Source organism: Urocitellus parryii, chromosome 10 (assembly GCF_045843805.1).
Source record: "Urocitellus parryii isolate mUroPar1 chromosome 10, mUroPar1.hap1, whole genome shotgun sequence".
Lineage (NCBI taxonomy): Eukaryota > Metazoa > Chordata > Mammalia > Rodentia > Sciuridae > Urocitellus > Urocitellus parryii.
The window spans coordinates 85,090,039-85,105,054 of NC_135540.1; the positions used below are offsets into that span (position 1 = coordinate 85,090,039).

The following is a 15,016-nucleotide window of genomic DNA, read 5'->3' on the forward strand; positions in this document are numbered from 1 at the left end:
CCTCCATGTCCTTGGGTGTGGAGCATTGGTGAGAACGTGTGCCTCCCTGGGCCATCTTCATCTTGATTATTAACAAGTGAAGGCTGCAGAACAATTGGAAGGAGGCAAGTACACCATAGGGGATCCATAACTGTGAGCCAGAACTGGAACCTTCCTAGGGAATAGTGATGACTATGTTCTACAGATGGCTTAGAAGACAGAAATGGGGCTTGTTCCACAATACTGATAGAGCTCTGTGTGTCTAAGTGTGTCACCTATCAGGGAGGGACAGGCATCAGCCTATCTAAGCTGAGTCCAGATGAAGGAGTTGGCTGTTTCAAGGACCTGTGTTCACCTGCTGTTCATCACAGTGATCAAAATGCCCCACAATAACAATTTACAGGAAGAAAACATTATTTAGACTCATGGGTTCGCAGGTCTCAGTCCATGGTTGGCCCAACTCTAATGCCTTGGGCCTAAGAGTGAGGGAGATAGATTATACAGCAGGGTATACCAGAGGACATCTGTTCAGCTCCTGGCAACTGGGAATCAGAGAGAGGGAGGAGCTTGGCGGACAAAATATAATCCCCAAGGACATGTCCCCAGTAGCCTACCTCCTCCAGCCATGCCGCACCTGGTTATGGTTACCACCCAGTACAGTAGTCTTCAAATCTATCAGATGGATTAATCCATTGATTAGGGTCATGGTTCTTGTATTGTAATCATTTGAGCTCTGAACACTGCTACCTTGCCTATCAAGAGCTTTTAGGAGGATACTACATATCCAAACGATAACAGGGCTGGTCACTTTTTCAAGAGCAAGAGTGGTTCCTCTCCATGAGGTGTTCAGAGGACAGCAACAGGCTGGGAAAGGAGTACATGGGCTTCTGGTCCACGCTCACAGGGCCTTGTGACTAGTAGGTGGCCATAATGGCCAGGGCTAGTACTTCCTTTTGGCACAATGCACAGATGAAATTGCTTCAGGGTTTCAGGCAGCTGAGGATGTGATTGTACTGAAGACGAGTGGAGGGTTGCAGGACCTAGCAATGGGCAAGACTGCAGCCCATCCAGCACTGATTCAGTTCAAATTCACTTTCAATCTTCTGATCACATCAGGTGGAAGTTTCAGTGTAGTCCTGGGAGTGCTGAACCACTAACGTGTGTATTTTTGTGGGGGGGCGGGAAGGAGAAAACTGGCCATGCCCAGAGCCACCAGAGCCCATTACTTTGCAGAATGTATCATTACGAGTTTTTCTTCATTGGCTAGGATTCTCTTCTCACTGACCAGCATCTGAGGGCTGTGGCTGGGTGTCATCCATGGGGCATGAGTCTCTGTAGCTACTCAAAGATTAAGTCCAATGGAGTCACATCAGCCTTTGAAAATCCTTAAGGAGCCTGGTGAGCAAGGTCCTGCATACCTAACCCTGAGCAACTGACCCATTGATGCTCAGCTTATGACAAAGGACATGTGTGCAAACTCAGGTGATGATACATTTTTAAATACTTGCTTTCTTTCAATTTAGCCCACACATCATTAAATCTACCCTGTAAAGCAATCCTCTCTCCCTCCTCAGGATATGCATCCTGTGCACAGCCCCAGAGGTCTTAGCCATCACCACCATCTAGTTTAATGACAGTCACTGATTTTCAAACTGTGTGGTTTGACCTCTGATAAGGAGATGCACTTCCTAGTTTGTGGCCCTGGAGGAGGCTCTGAGCTTTATCCCACTACCTGCTTTTACTCTTCTCTGCCTTAAGAGTTGCTTTTGAATTGCTTTTATGCATCAGTGTTCTTTGTAAATTTTAGGTTTGAAAATCTATAGTTTGCAATTTTTAGGAAAAAGCTTAAAAAGTTCTGGCTTAGGCAGTTCTTTGAGATTGCTTTTAGTTTTAACAGTCCCTGATTATCTGTACCCATTTTCTTACCTGCATAATAACATACATCCTGCCTGATAACCCCTCATACCATCTCTGAGATCTGTTGTAATCCTACAATCCCAGGCCCAGGGCTGGTCAAATCAGGATTTCATGAATGTCTGTCAAATCAGTGAGTGATATCTGGGCTAACTGCTGCCAGTGTGCAAGAAAGGGAGGGGACAGAAAGATTTTCACTATGTTGTAATAGGTCATCAGTGACACTTCATTAACCATGTTGTATCCTACACTGAGCCTTGCATCTTAGCAAACTTTCTTAAAAACAAGCAAATAATGAAGGGGTCCTCAGTGCTGGTGGTCATGATGACGAGAGACAAAAATGCTCTTTATGCCACAGGGTTATGAGCATGGCCAGCTGACTCCATTAGCTCCTCCTCTGATTTCCCAATGCCATTCTTTTCAAGTCTGTTCAGGCTTTTGCCACCTGCTCTGCACCCTTTCCATCAGTGGACCCTGCTCTTGCAATCTCACCTTTTCAGGCCTATGCCTCAGCAACTCGCCTTCCACTGTTGGCACTCTGTGAGATACTGTCCCAGAAGGTTCTTGTTCCGTGCTGTGACTCAGTTCCGGTCACATGTTGAACTTAAAATGCCATATCACCACTGCTCAGAGAAGAGGACCATTGTCTTAGAAGCCTGTTGGTTAGACAGACATCTTTAATGATGCAGCACATCCTGCAAATGCTGTTGTGGAGAGTGGGCTAAAGATGAAAAGCTACTAAGAGGTAGTGGAGGACAGTTGGTGAGGAGCAGAAAGTCCCATACTGATTCAGTCTCTTGTTTTCTACTGGTATGTTTCCTCTTTTCTAGAGAGATGCACACAGAGGCATGGTTGATTGTACTCTTCAAGTGGGTTTAGCATGTCCCCAGTGACTGCATTTCATGGCACTGAACAGGTTTGCCTCTTCTCCACAGTGTTCAAATCATGGCAGAGGCCCCACACTGGCGGCCAAGAGACTGGGGTGGGATCCATGTGGTATCTGGTATCTGTCATCATTTGTAGCACTTATCTTCTTTCTGCAGAGATGGTAATAGCCAGCATTTGTGTCTCATTTAATCTATCTGGCCTCTCCATGTTGTGTGTGTGTCTCTGGATTGAAATGCAACTTTGTATTCTAGGACCCCTTATCTCTGAGTCCCTGTGTTTCACAGTTCAGGGCATGTATAATCTGCTCCATTTTCTATGCAAATTATACATCCAGCCTGGCTCTCAGCAAGCAGCTTCTGTATCCCACACAATGAATCACTTCTGTTGTAACCAAGAAAATGCATGGAGTAATATTTTTTTTTTTGGATATAACAGAACCAAACATCTCCTATTAACTGTAACTGTTGATTTTAAGGTACATCATATTTAGAACTTTAAATGCAAAAAAACTTTATCTTGCAAAGATGGACATATTTCTTTTGAGTAGCTTGCCTTTTTTTCATATACTTCTCTTAGGAGGTAAAAAAGCATTGCTCTAAAACACACATAATTGAGCTTTGCAATATGAGATTAGAAGAAACTAAATTTCCATTGGTAATATGAGAACTTTTAGGGGAATTTCGTTGTTTAATTAGCTAAATAATAGCACATTGTATTTGATAACAAGATTTTTTTTAAGTTGTCATTACACATTTGAGGAAAAAAAACACATACTAAGTTTATTTATTTATTTATTTATTTTTGAGAGAGGGGGAGGGGGGAGGATTTTAATATATTTTTATTTATTTTTTTAGTTTTTGACAAACACAACAAGCAGCCTTTGTGTGATGGAGGGGCTAAGGGTTGCCCCTCAGCTGTATTTGCAGTTGGTCCAGGAAGAAGTGTACATGGCTTTTAGCATCATTGTCTGCAGATATGAAACTGGGCCCTCATTCTTATGGATATCCTTGGGAGTTGGTGATACATGCAGCTTTTGGATTTTTTGCTGTTCTTCTGTTTATGTGGAGATGTTGTCAGTGTGTTAGAAGCAGGTGTTATGTGAGAAAAGAAAAAAAGCTGGCTCTAAAACTTGCTGGACTAATTGAAGAAAAATGTCAACTACTTGAAAAAGTTAGCCTTGTTTAAAAGGAGAATGAAGGCTTAGAGTCATCTTTAAAAGATGCCATTTTGGAGAAGTCAATAGAAGCAGAAAATTTGGAGGCAATATATGAAAAGCTAGATAGGTCTTAATCTAAACTTGGGGATGAAATACTCTTTCTAGAAAAAGAGCTAAAAGAAGAGAAAACCAAACATTCTCTACAGGACGAATTGATGGCAGATATATCAAGAAGGATTAAGTTCCTAGAAGAAGAATCAAAACCCCACAAGTTACTATTAGCCAAAGCTGAAACAACCTTGAGAATATTTCAAACAAATGCTGAAGGATTTAAGGAAGCAATAAAAGAGGTTTTCAAAGAAAATTCCCAACTTCAGGATAGTCAGAAACGACTTTTACAAGAAGCTGAAGTATGGAAAGAAAAAGGGAATGACTTTAATAAATAGAAAATAACATTGGAAGACTCTACAGTATATGCAAACAAGTTCTAAGAGAAATAAAAACACATTAGTCTCTGTCTGAACACTTGCTGCAGATGAAAGGTTGGGCTTCTGTGCTTGGAGAAGAACTAAAAGATGATGGTAACTTGGAATTGAAAATGAATAGTGAATCAGAAATTGGTGCTCACTTAGATGATCAGCCAAAAGGAGCTTTGAAGGAACAGCGTTAAATGCCCCATGTAAAACCTTAGAAGGAGAAAGAAATAAAATGTTTACTTTCTTATCTGAAGTAGATGAAGTAAAGGAAGACCTTATAGAACATATTAAAAATCTTAAGACAGAGCAAGCGTCTTTGCAGTTAAAAATACACAATTGTAAAAGAGAGAATCAGAATCTTCAACAGAAATTTAATGTCAAGATTGAACTAAATAAAAGAATGCAATGAAATTCCAAAGAAAATTAATAGAGGAAAATTACCAGGTAGAGTGAGAGGAAAACTTTCCGAAGTGGATGAAAACATCAGCCATGTAACTGAACAGCTGGAGAACTATAGAAAGCAAGTCAAAGATCTTGAAGAAGAATTGGAGAGGACCATTCATTCTTATCAGGGGCAGATTATGTACTATGAGAAAAAAGCACATGATAATGAGCTTGCAGCTCAGAGTGCTAAAAGATACCTCAACATTTAAGGAGATAAAATGTTCACAACCGACAAAAATTAACTGAAAATGTGGTTAAATTTAAATTTTTAGAAAGAAAGATACTTATGCACTTGATGATTAAAATACAGCCTTTGCCAGAGAGCATTCCCCAAATGGTCCCTCAGTATTGGGAATTCAACTGAAATGAGAGGTCCTCTTTTGGAAAAGAAGAATCCACTCATATTCTCATCTTTGGTGCCAGTGGGAGGAGAAAGAGGCTCAAGAGGCCAAGAGAATCCTCTGAGATCTGTTTATCAATGAAAAGAGAAAATCAGGCTATGTTGAGTAAACTGATCCTCAGAGAGTGCCTTATAATACTGAGACCCTGTCACCTCCATGGGAATAGGCCTGTAGGATGAGGATCCCTTCACCAGGCCAAGCATAGTCTGATCCACATCTTCCTCTACAAAGGCATAAATATATATAAATAAAAACAGGTCATTAGGTTAAGATGTGCTCATTCATGCCAGGATTGTTTGGTAGGAGTATGAGTGATTCTATGGGTTAAAATTATATTCCAATGAGCAGCAAATTGTGCAAAATCACAGGGTATATATGCAGGGGCGTTATCTGTTTTTAAATAAGCAGGCTTGTCCATAGTGGCAAAGCAGAGTAATAAATGGGAATTGTAAGTAGGTAAATATTTACATCAATCTGCAATAACCCAAATAAACCCAGAAAGATATCAGTGGAAATATGAAGAAAGGAAAAAGAAAAGGAGGAAAATGGGTTAATACCCATTTGCCTAAGTGCATTAGAATATTACTCCTTGTGGGTTTACAGATTCCCACATAAGGACCCAGAAGGGTGTGTACAATGAGAATAGTTATTGACAGTGGCCTGAGCTTTTGGGGAAGAAATGGAAAAATCTTCATTCATGAGCAGAAAATCCATGAGTTTTTGATGAGAAAATCCATGAGTTTTACAGCATCTGACGATAAAAGATTAGGAACCTTACAGCTCCAAGGTTTTCTATTGTATCCCAATGTATTTAGAAGTGTCTTCTTTAGTTTCCCACAGTTTGGGAATTTCCCAGATATTTTCCTATTACTATTTCTAGCTTAATTCCATTATGTTTGAGAGCATACTTGATACAACTTTTATTCTTTCGAATCTGTTGACATTTTATTGTCTATCTTGGTGGATATTTTATATGCACTCAAATGTGTAAATTGCAATTGCTGTGTCAATAGAGTATAAATATCAATATGTCAAGATGGTTGATAGTGGTGTTTAGGTCTGATCTATCCTAACTGATTTTCTAAATACCTGTTTCCTCAATTATATAAATAATGATTTATCAGTTCTGTCACTTTCCACTTTATAATTTGAAGATCTGTGCTATGTGCCTACACAGATAGGATTGTTAAATCTTCCTGGAGAACTTACTTTTCCATCTTTATTTGGTATCTGTTTTTGTTTCTGATCATGTTCCTTGTTTTGTAGAGATATTTTATCTGTCTCACTGGGAGCAGGGGTCCACGCCTGTAATCCCAGAGGCTTGGGAGGCTGCGACAGGAGGATCCTGAGTTCAAAGCCAGCCTCAACAAAAGCAAGGCACTTAGCAACTCAGTGAGACCCTGTCTCTAAATAAAATACAAAATAGGATTGGAGATGTGGCTCAGTGATCGAGTGCCCCTGACTTCAATCCTCAGCACCTCCCCCAAGAAAAGATATTTTGTCTGTCTCATATTCATATAACTGCACAAGCTTTATATTGCCTAGTTGTAGTAAGATGCATTATTTTCCATCCTTTTACATCTATCTGTGCCTTTATATTTAAAGTGGGTTGCTAGTTCACAGCAATTAGATCTTATTTTCTAAAAATACACTGTGAAGTTTTCCCTCTTTTAATTAATGTTTTTAGGCCATTCATATTTTTGTATTTATTGGTAGATATGACTTTCCTTTCTCTAAACTTTTATGTGAGGATTTGAGTTAATCCAACTGTAAATTGGGATTGAGGTTTGTTGTTACTATAGTAATATTTTATGCATCACATACTTCCAATGCTTCTAGAAATATCTTCTGTTTAAGATAGGGCTGGTTTTCCAAGGGTTTTTTTCAAAGTCTGCTTGACCCTCAGTTTTGGATCTTCCTATATGCTGTGCCTAAAAGAAGGTTTATCTCTCCCCTCTTGAAACTATTAAGGAAATATTTCACTATCTGTTCCAAGAGGAATGTTTAGTCAGCTTTTTTGCTGCTGTGATCAAAAGACCTGTCAAGAACAATTTGAGAGGAGAAAAAGTTTACTTGGCACTCATGGTTTTAGAGGTCTCAGTCCACAGATGATCAGCTCTGGATCATGCCAATTTAATTTCCCCTTGGGACTATATGAAGTGACTATTCAAAAAGGAGAGTTTCTCTACCTAAGTCTTCACCTTCTTTATGGAGGTCAGAGAAGAAGAAGCAGAGGGAATCACCATTTTTCTATCAACTCAGATACTGATTAATTGTAAACATGGCTGAGAACAGCTCTACAATAGGTGAAATGATAAATAAAGTTTGAGTCAGTTTCTTTTAACATGCATTTAAAAAAGAAGCTAAAAGGCCAGCCATTTTGGCACACACCTGTAATCTCAGTGACCCCAGAGGCTGAGGCAGGAGAATTTGTTGAGTTCAAAGCCAGCCTTAGTAACCTAATGAGGTTCTAGGCACCTCAGTGAGACCCTATCTCTAAATAAAATATAAAAAAGGGCTGGAGATGTGGCTAAGTATTTAAGAGCCCCTAGGTTCAATCCCCAGTACCCTGCCCTGAAAAAAGAAGCTAAATGTTTTTGTTTTTCTTAAAAGTTCCTTGAGTCATTTGAATTCTTAGGCATTTTCTCATTTTCTGATGTAATTCGGGAATTTCCTAACTATCTTTTCCATTTGTCAAAGTTCCTCTTAAGTTCTGAGTTAAATTCCTATGCCTTCTGGCATCATTTCTAATCTCCCCAAACCTGGCAATTGTTCAATCTCTTGAGATTGCACATGAAAGCTACCATTTATTCATTTTTTTAAAGCATAAGGCGTGTCTGTTATATCTGAGCTATGTTTAAACACCTATCATACACAGGGCTTATGTCTTGTGCTTTTGCTCCCTTTGTTATTTGATGATAATCAAACTATAAACTCCATATTGTTCACTTTGTTATTCGATGATAAACTATAAACTCCATAACTTTTTTCCCTTACTATTCTGTATCCATATTGTTTCCTACTGCTTGACAGATTTGGAAATCAATACATAGTTTTTGAATTAATGGATGAACAAATAGATCTATTATAAATTTAGTATAGCAGGGTCACCTTCTGAGATATTATTGTGCTATTCCCCCCTACCCCGCCCCCAATTCAGCAACCTGATAAGGAAGGAAGGAAATAGTTCTTTTCTTCTCTCAGGAGAGTATTTAAGCCTTTGGATTCTAGGGCCTGCATTTTCAATCCTCAGCACCACATAAAAATAAATAAATAATATAAAGGTATTGTGTCTAATTACAACTAAAAAAATAATAAATTATGTAATATAACATGGACCTTGTATGTCCCATGGCAATCCATAACTCATATACTTGTGATCTTGATTTCTGCAGTCATATCCACCAGGACTCCAAGGGTAGGAGATTCTTATACAAATCTATAGTGATTTTCATCTAATAAGTCATTTGCATGCAAGAAAAACACTTCAGTTTCTAGTTTAACTTTCAGTCTGGGAATACCAAGTTGTCTGTAATAATTCTTAAGCTTTAATGCCTTTAAATTATTGTTGATAACCTTATTTTCCCTCTTTTTTGTATGGAACAGTATTGGGTGAATGTATGCTTGGCTGTGTCACCATTTCCACTGCAAGGCATAATTTCCATTAACAATGTGTGCTGTGGGGTGTTTGAGGAAGTGTTCTTCCAAGCTTTACATTTAACTGAAAAAAATAAAAGCCAGAAGGCCAGCTTTTGTTTTAGACCAGCTGTTTAGTTTAAGATTAAATTACTTTTCATTTCCTTGTTGAATATGTGCAAATTACATTTTGGATGTATGAACAGTGGCGTGTAGGTAAAGTTTCTGATAGCATCCTTCTGCAGAGTTTCTCTTGTCTTTATTCCTCCCCTGCTCTCTGACAATTAAATAAATAAATCTATGCATTGTTGATTATAAAGGAGTTTAAACTGGCGTCTATAATGAAGAGCAGGGTACAGCTGGATTAAATTTGTTTTTCTCCCTTTCTGTTCCATAGGCCTATAGGGTTGGGGAGCACATATAATGATCTAAAAAGAAAAAAGGTTGACTGGGCAAAATTTATGAAATCAGCAAGGACTTTAAGAAACATAAGAAGAATTCTGTTGGACTGTGTAAAGGTGTTTTCCTTCCAATCGAGAACATGAAACAAAGAATAATTATAATCTTACCTGCCTGTAGATAGTGACACTTAATGAGGTCCTCAGACCCCATAACAATTGCATTCTCCAAGATAATCTTTAGTAATCTTTGGAAGCGCCAGAAACCTCATTGCTTTTCAAATTCGATTTGCTGGTATTTTCTCCCCTTGCCTGTTTCAGGCCTGAAGGTGGGAACAGTGCCTTGTCAATTAGTCTTGACAGGTTTCAGACCCCCAGCTTGGTTCTCTTACCCTTTCTCTCACCTGTGTGAACAGTCTCTTTATTAATTTACCCTCAAAATCTCATTTAAAATTGTCTTCTGTTTCCTTCCTAGACACTGAATGCTAAAACACTAAACTTTTTCTCCAAAGACTTGGTTGATAGGTTTGTAATATTGACCTTTGGATTTACTCTGAGTTTATAGGTCTTTTCACATAGCTTCCTGGATGGTAAGTGGTAATTTTATAAAAATTATTTAGCATCAATTGGAGTCCCATTTCCAAGAATAAGTGTTAATGTGTTGAGCAGGATTATCCTGAGTTTGAAGAGAATAAAAAGAATGTAGACTATCAAAATTCACCTAACTAAATTGGCACCCTGTCCCTGGTTCATTTTGAAAGATACCCAGGCAGCAAGTTTAATCCTAATTAATTGTTCTGGGTCAAATTAGGATCTAGACTTAGGCCTGAGAGAAATCCAGTAAGAAATAGTGGTCCATTTTTAGGGACTGTTGATGAGCAAAGATTCCATCTCTGTTTGATTATAGGTCAGACAAATACTGGGTAGTCCATTAAAGCACCAGGCTGATTCTAATTGCTGTCTAGGGCTTTTCAAGAAACCTGCACCCTTAAATAAGGCAGGCCTCAGAGTTTTGTGAACTGTCACACATGGCAGAATTGGCACCAAATAGTCAAGAGAGGTAGGAATAGTGGAGGTTGGCATCCTACTCTATAATATTGCTTTTCTCTTTATTTTATGGATTAATTCCAAATAAAAACGGGGTAGATGGCTGGTCAAGCTTTGTTCATGTTATATTAATGTTTTGAGTAGTCTTGTCTTTTTTCTTAATATGAAGGATAGGAAGGGAAAGAATTAAGGGCCACATCATTTCATATTTGGCAAGGAATGAAGGCAGAACACATTTGAGGGCTTTCTCATAATCCTTGAGAATATTGGTTATCTCAAGGAAGTCTCAGAGAAATAAGAATTTTATATAAAATTCAGATAGACATATATGGAGAGACTTTGAATCCTTTATATTTTTATTTGTTGGGAAATAATACCCTGGATTTGCTACTAACCAATATTTATCAAAAGTTCATAGAACATGTTGTGAAGCTGTGTGGTCAAGCTACTCTTCTAGATGCCATAAAATATATTCATGTTTTGTCAGACAAGAAAGAGCTGCTGCTTCTACTAAATCACTTCAGTATATGTCTCTCCCCAAAAGCTTTTACTTAGAGTTTTTTTTTTTGTGTGTGTGTGTGTGTATGTGTGTGTGTTTACTGACTTGCCTTGAGGCATTGTTAGAGGCAGCCCTGAGTATCTCCAGATTACTGTTGTTTGCATTCTCACACAATCTTCTATGTGAAGAATCATGGGGAGGATGTCTGTGTCTCAGGATTTAGTTTTAGGAATACCTCCGTGTGTTTGCCTAAATCTTTTTTCAAAATAACCTATGGAAACCATGAGTTACATAACTGATAGTTTTTCTCTGTTATTTTAGCTGTTAGACTATGAGTTAGGGTCTGACCTTTCTATCTCTAAGCAGTAAACTTTCTGTTCTAACTTTACTTCTCAGCTTTCTCTTTCCTTGGCTTTATTATCCTTTTTCTCCTATTACTGGACTCAAAATTTTTCTTTTTTATTCTATTGTATTTATAGTTGAAAGATACCTTAAATTTATTTTTAAACATAGTAAGGGTATAAATAGAAAATTAACAAGACAGCGAGAAAATTTTTCTCTCCTTTTAAAGCACTTACCTTGAGAATCATTTTAGTGGCTCACAGCCTCAAAAAATAATGTGTACCAAAATGTAAAGTATTAAAATCATTACTGATTTTGCATGGTCACATAGCAAAAAATAAAATAATAAAATTGCTTTTAATTTGCTTTGTTACTTCAAACTAGTTTATGTGATTTAATCCAAACCTTGAAAAGTAGAATCATCTACAAGTCTAGAATTCTACTCAATTTGAGAAAAAACATTTGGTGACATTAGGGTTGTTGAAAGGAAGGTTTCTTTATAAAAAATGTGTTGAGGCTAAGGAATAAACTTGGTTGACTAGAATTTTTAGTGCAATGTTCTTTTTCGAAAACAGTTAATATAGTAACATGTTTATTAAACTATTAACCAATTCACACCTATAATTGACTTTTCACATTTAAATTGTCATTCAACACAGAAATGTGCTTCATTTATCCTAATGGGATATTTTGAATCTCTAGAAGGTAAGATACTTGGACTTGATTGGGATTCAGACTTCCAACAGAGTTTTAAAGTCTTAAATACTTGATACTCAAAAGTATAAGATGAGGCAAATCACAGAAAATTAATGGACAAATGGTGAAGTGGTTTTAATATCAAGTTTTATAGGATTTATTAATATTATTATTTCCATGAGAGAGAAAAAATTCTGAATGATTCATTTAAATATGTAATTTGTTTCACACCTTCATGTGAAAGCCTAAGGTTTTCATATTTTGAATTCCAACAGGATTCCAAAAAAGGTACACCCACAGACTAAAATAATTCAAGCCTCAAGGCAAGCAAACAAACTTGAATTCTCTGGCCCTTAAGAAAGCAACACAACACTTTGACTGGAGATGTGGCTCAGTGGTAGAGTGTTGAGTGTTTGCCTAGCATGTGCAAAGCCCTAGCCCTCAGTTTGATCATCAATACCAGGAAAAAAAAAAAAAAAAGCAACTCTCATATACTTATGAACTTACGGAATTTATGGCATCTTCCTATTGCACATTCTCAGTGGTGGTTCTAATTTTTTATATAGATGGATCAAATACTTTTTATTTATTTTTATGTGGTAATGCTGAGGATCTAAACCAGTGCTTCACATGAGCTAGGCTAGTGCTCTGCCAATGAACTATAGTCCCCGCCCTCTTAGGGGTGGTTCTTGCACTCGTTTTCTCTCTATGGACCATCCTTATTATTTGTTCACACAAACATCTGCTTTATTCATGGCTATGAAACATGATTAAGATACCAAAAACAATGACCGTTTAATCCTGTCTGTATCCATAATGGCTGAGTAGCTCAAACAATTTGGCAATAGAGCCAAACCCCTGTGACATGCAATTCACAATATATGCTAACATAGAGCATATGTTGTAGCCTGCATTAAAATAAAGTTCTGTGTACCTTGACCTATTTATTTATTTTTATTAGGATTGGAAAAGCTTTAATCATGACTTATGGCATAAATTGTGGTTCCAAATTTTGATTTGTAGCAAATCCATCTTGTAAAAAGTTAATAAAAGCAGAATCTAGAATTAGGAAACAAGAATTAAAAAACGACATAATGAAAAAACTTGCTACTTGAGTTGAGTTTTCACTGTGGCAATCTTCAATTTCCCTCCAGTGGTGGGGGTGGAGTTTGGTATGTGCATCCAAATTTACAAAGCATGAGTGATAGTTTAGCAAAGAGACCATGCACCTGACTGGTAGTCTCCCAGTCACCAAATGTTTCAGATCTGAAAACAATGGAGTAGATAATACTAATAACGTGGTTCCTCTTAGCCTTGCAAGGAAAATGGGGAAGGAGAAGTCTGGGTTTGTATTACTGAAGGAGGAGAAAGAGTCCAAAGAAAAGAAATCAAGAAGAAAGGCGGGAGATCTAAGGGACAGAGTAAAAAACAAGGAGCCATGTTTCCCTGAAAGCAAAGAATTCAATTGTTTTCCTCTACTGAACACTCTGAGCATTTTGGGGTCAGAAACTCTCTTGAACCTGCCCTATCCTTGGAGTAAAGGGCAAAGTCATGTTTACCTGGCTCCTAGAGGGCAATATTAGGTATCAGGGTGTTTCTGCCAAATAAAGGAACACCATCATGTTCTTTATCATCCCCCAATCTTGGGTAAACAAAATCTTACATTTTGAATCTCTCAAACATTGGGTGCTGTAAATAGAATCAGAATCAGTCTTAGCAATTTTAAAAGTGATAGCATTAATTTTAGGTAATGTCCTTTGAGAGTCCTTTACCTGTTAAGTATGAACTGCTTTACATGCATTTATTTGTAACTCAACCCTCTGACATATGTATATTAGTATTGCTGAGATGCAGCATGACATAATGCTTACAGGTATGACTTTTGGGCCTTTCCTACGTGATTTTGAATTCTGGCTATGTCATTTACTATACTAGTTGTGTGAGTTTTAAGCATATTTCTGAAATTTTCTGTGCCAAATTTTCCCATCTGTAAATTGGGAATAATAGGAATAGTGTCATTGTGAAGATCAACCAAGTTAACATCTAAATATTCAAAACATTCATAATTGACTGGTATAAGATAGATATAATACAAATTATATGTTATTATTTTTTTTTTTTCAGTTTTCAGATGAGGAAACTAAGAAAGTAAAGTTATTTGTGGAAGACCATACAAACAGCTAAGGAAAGACTTGGTTTTCATACCCAGATTATAATAGTCTTGTCACTGTTTGGGCTGTCGAGCTCCTTGTGAAATGGCCTGAGACTTTCAGGTTGGCATAAATGTATCAGATATTTTTTGTCTCTACAGATGTGGTCTGCAGCCTTGCCATACTGCTGTCTGACCCCAAGAGGATGACAAGTCTTAACAGCATCATCAGATCCCCTTTCCTCTAGGTCCTGCCAATGGGTAGCCATGACAGAGATCAGAGGGAGGCAATAGGTTACAGGAGAGGCAAATATATTCTCTTGATTTATTGCTATATGGTGGCCTTGAGCTTGCTGTATGGTACCTTTTTGGTATGGTAATTTTGGAGGATCAATAGATTTGCTTAAAGCAAGGCTTGTGATATGTCAGGTTTGGGAATAGCTATTCTTTTGTTCCACTATAGCTGTACAAATGTAGGAGGGATCATCTATAACTTCAGTAAAGAAACAAAGCAGAGGGAGGAATCCCAGGGCAGATACAGCTTTAAGTCTTGCCCTAAGTGTTCTCTTGTATCTGTCCTTTACTCTTCCAAAATGGGAAGGAGTGTAACTCCTGATCTTGGCTCCTGCAGCCCTCAGATCTGGCCTTTCTCTGTATGCCTTGGATGGAGTAGGACAGGAAGTCATGTATTTTACCTTAGGATTGAAGACTTTTTTCCTTGGTCTGGACTCCTACAACTCCTCTCTGTGGCTTTCAGAGAAAGCCCTGATCTACCTGGAGTTGGGGGAACTACACAGAGCATATCACACATGTAGTGGGTCTTGAACGGCTCACAGACTCTCTTTCAAAAACACCACTGGTCCACATCTTTATGAAGAAAGAATTTGCTCACTGGCATTGTAACTGCTGATATTTTATTATTCTTGATGAATTTAGATAAATTGATACAAGGTTTATTAAGCTAGTGGATTAATATACTTTATTGTTGAGA

At 37.7% G+C, this 15,016-nt stretch overlaps 1 pseudogene; it reads left to right on the forward strand.

The window, feature by feature from the left end:
• The first annotated feature begins 3,668 nt into the window (after nt 1-3,668).
• On the forward strand, nt 3,669-5,226 carry LOC113189886 (melanoma inhibitory activity protein 2 pseudogene; annotated as a pseudogene).
• The last annotated feature ends 9,790 nt before the right edge of the window (nt 5,227-15,016 follow it).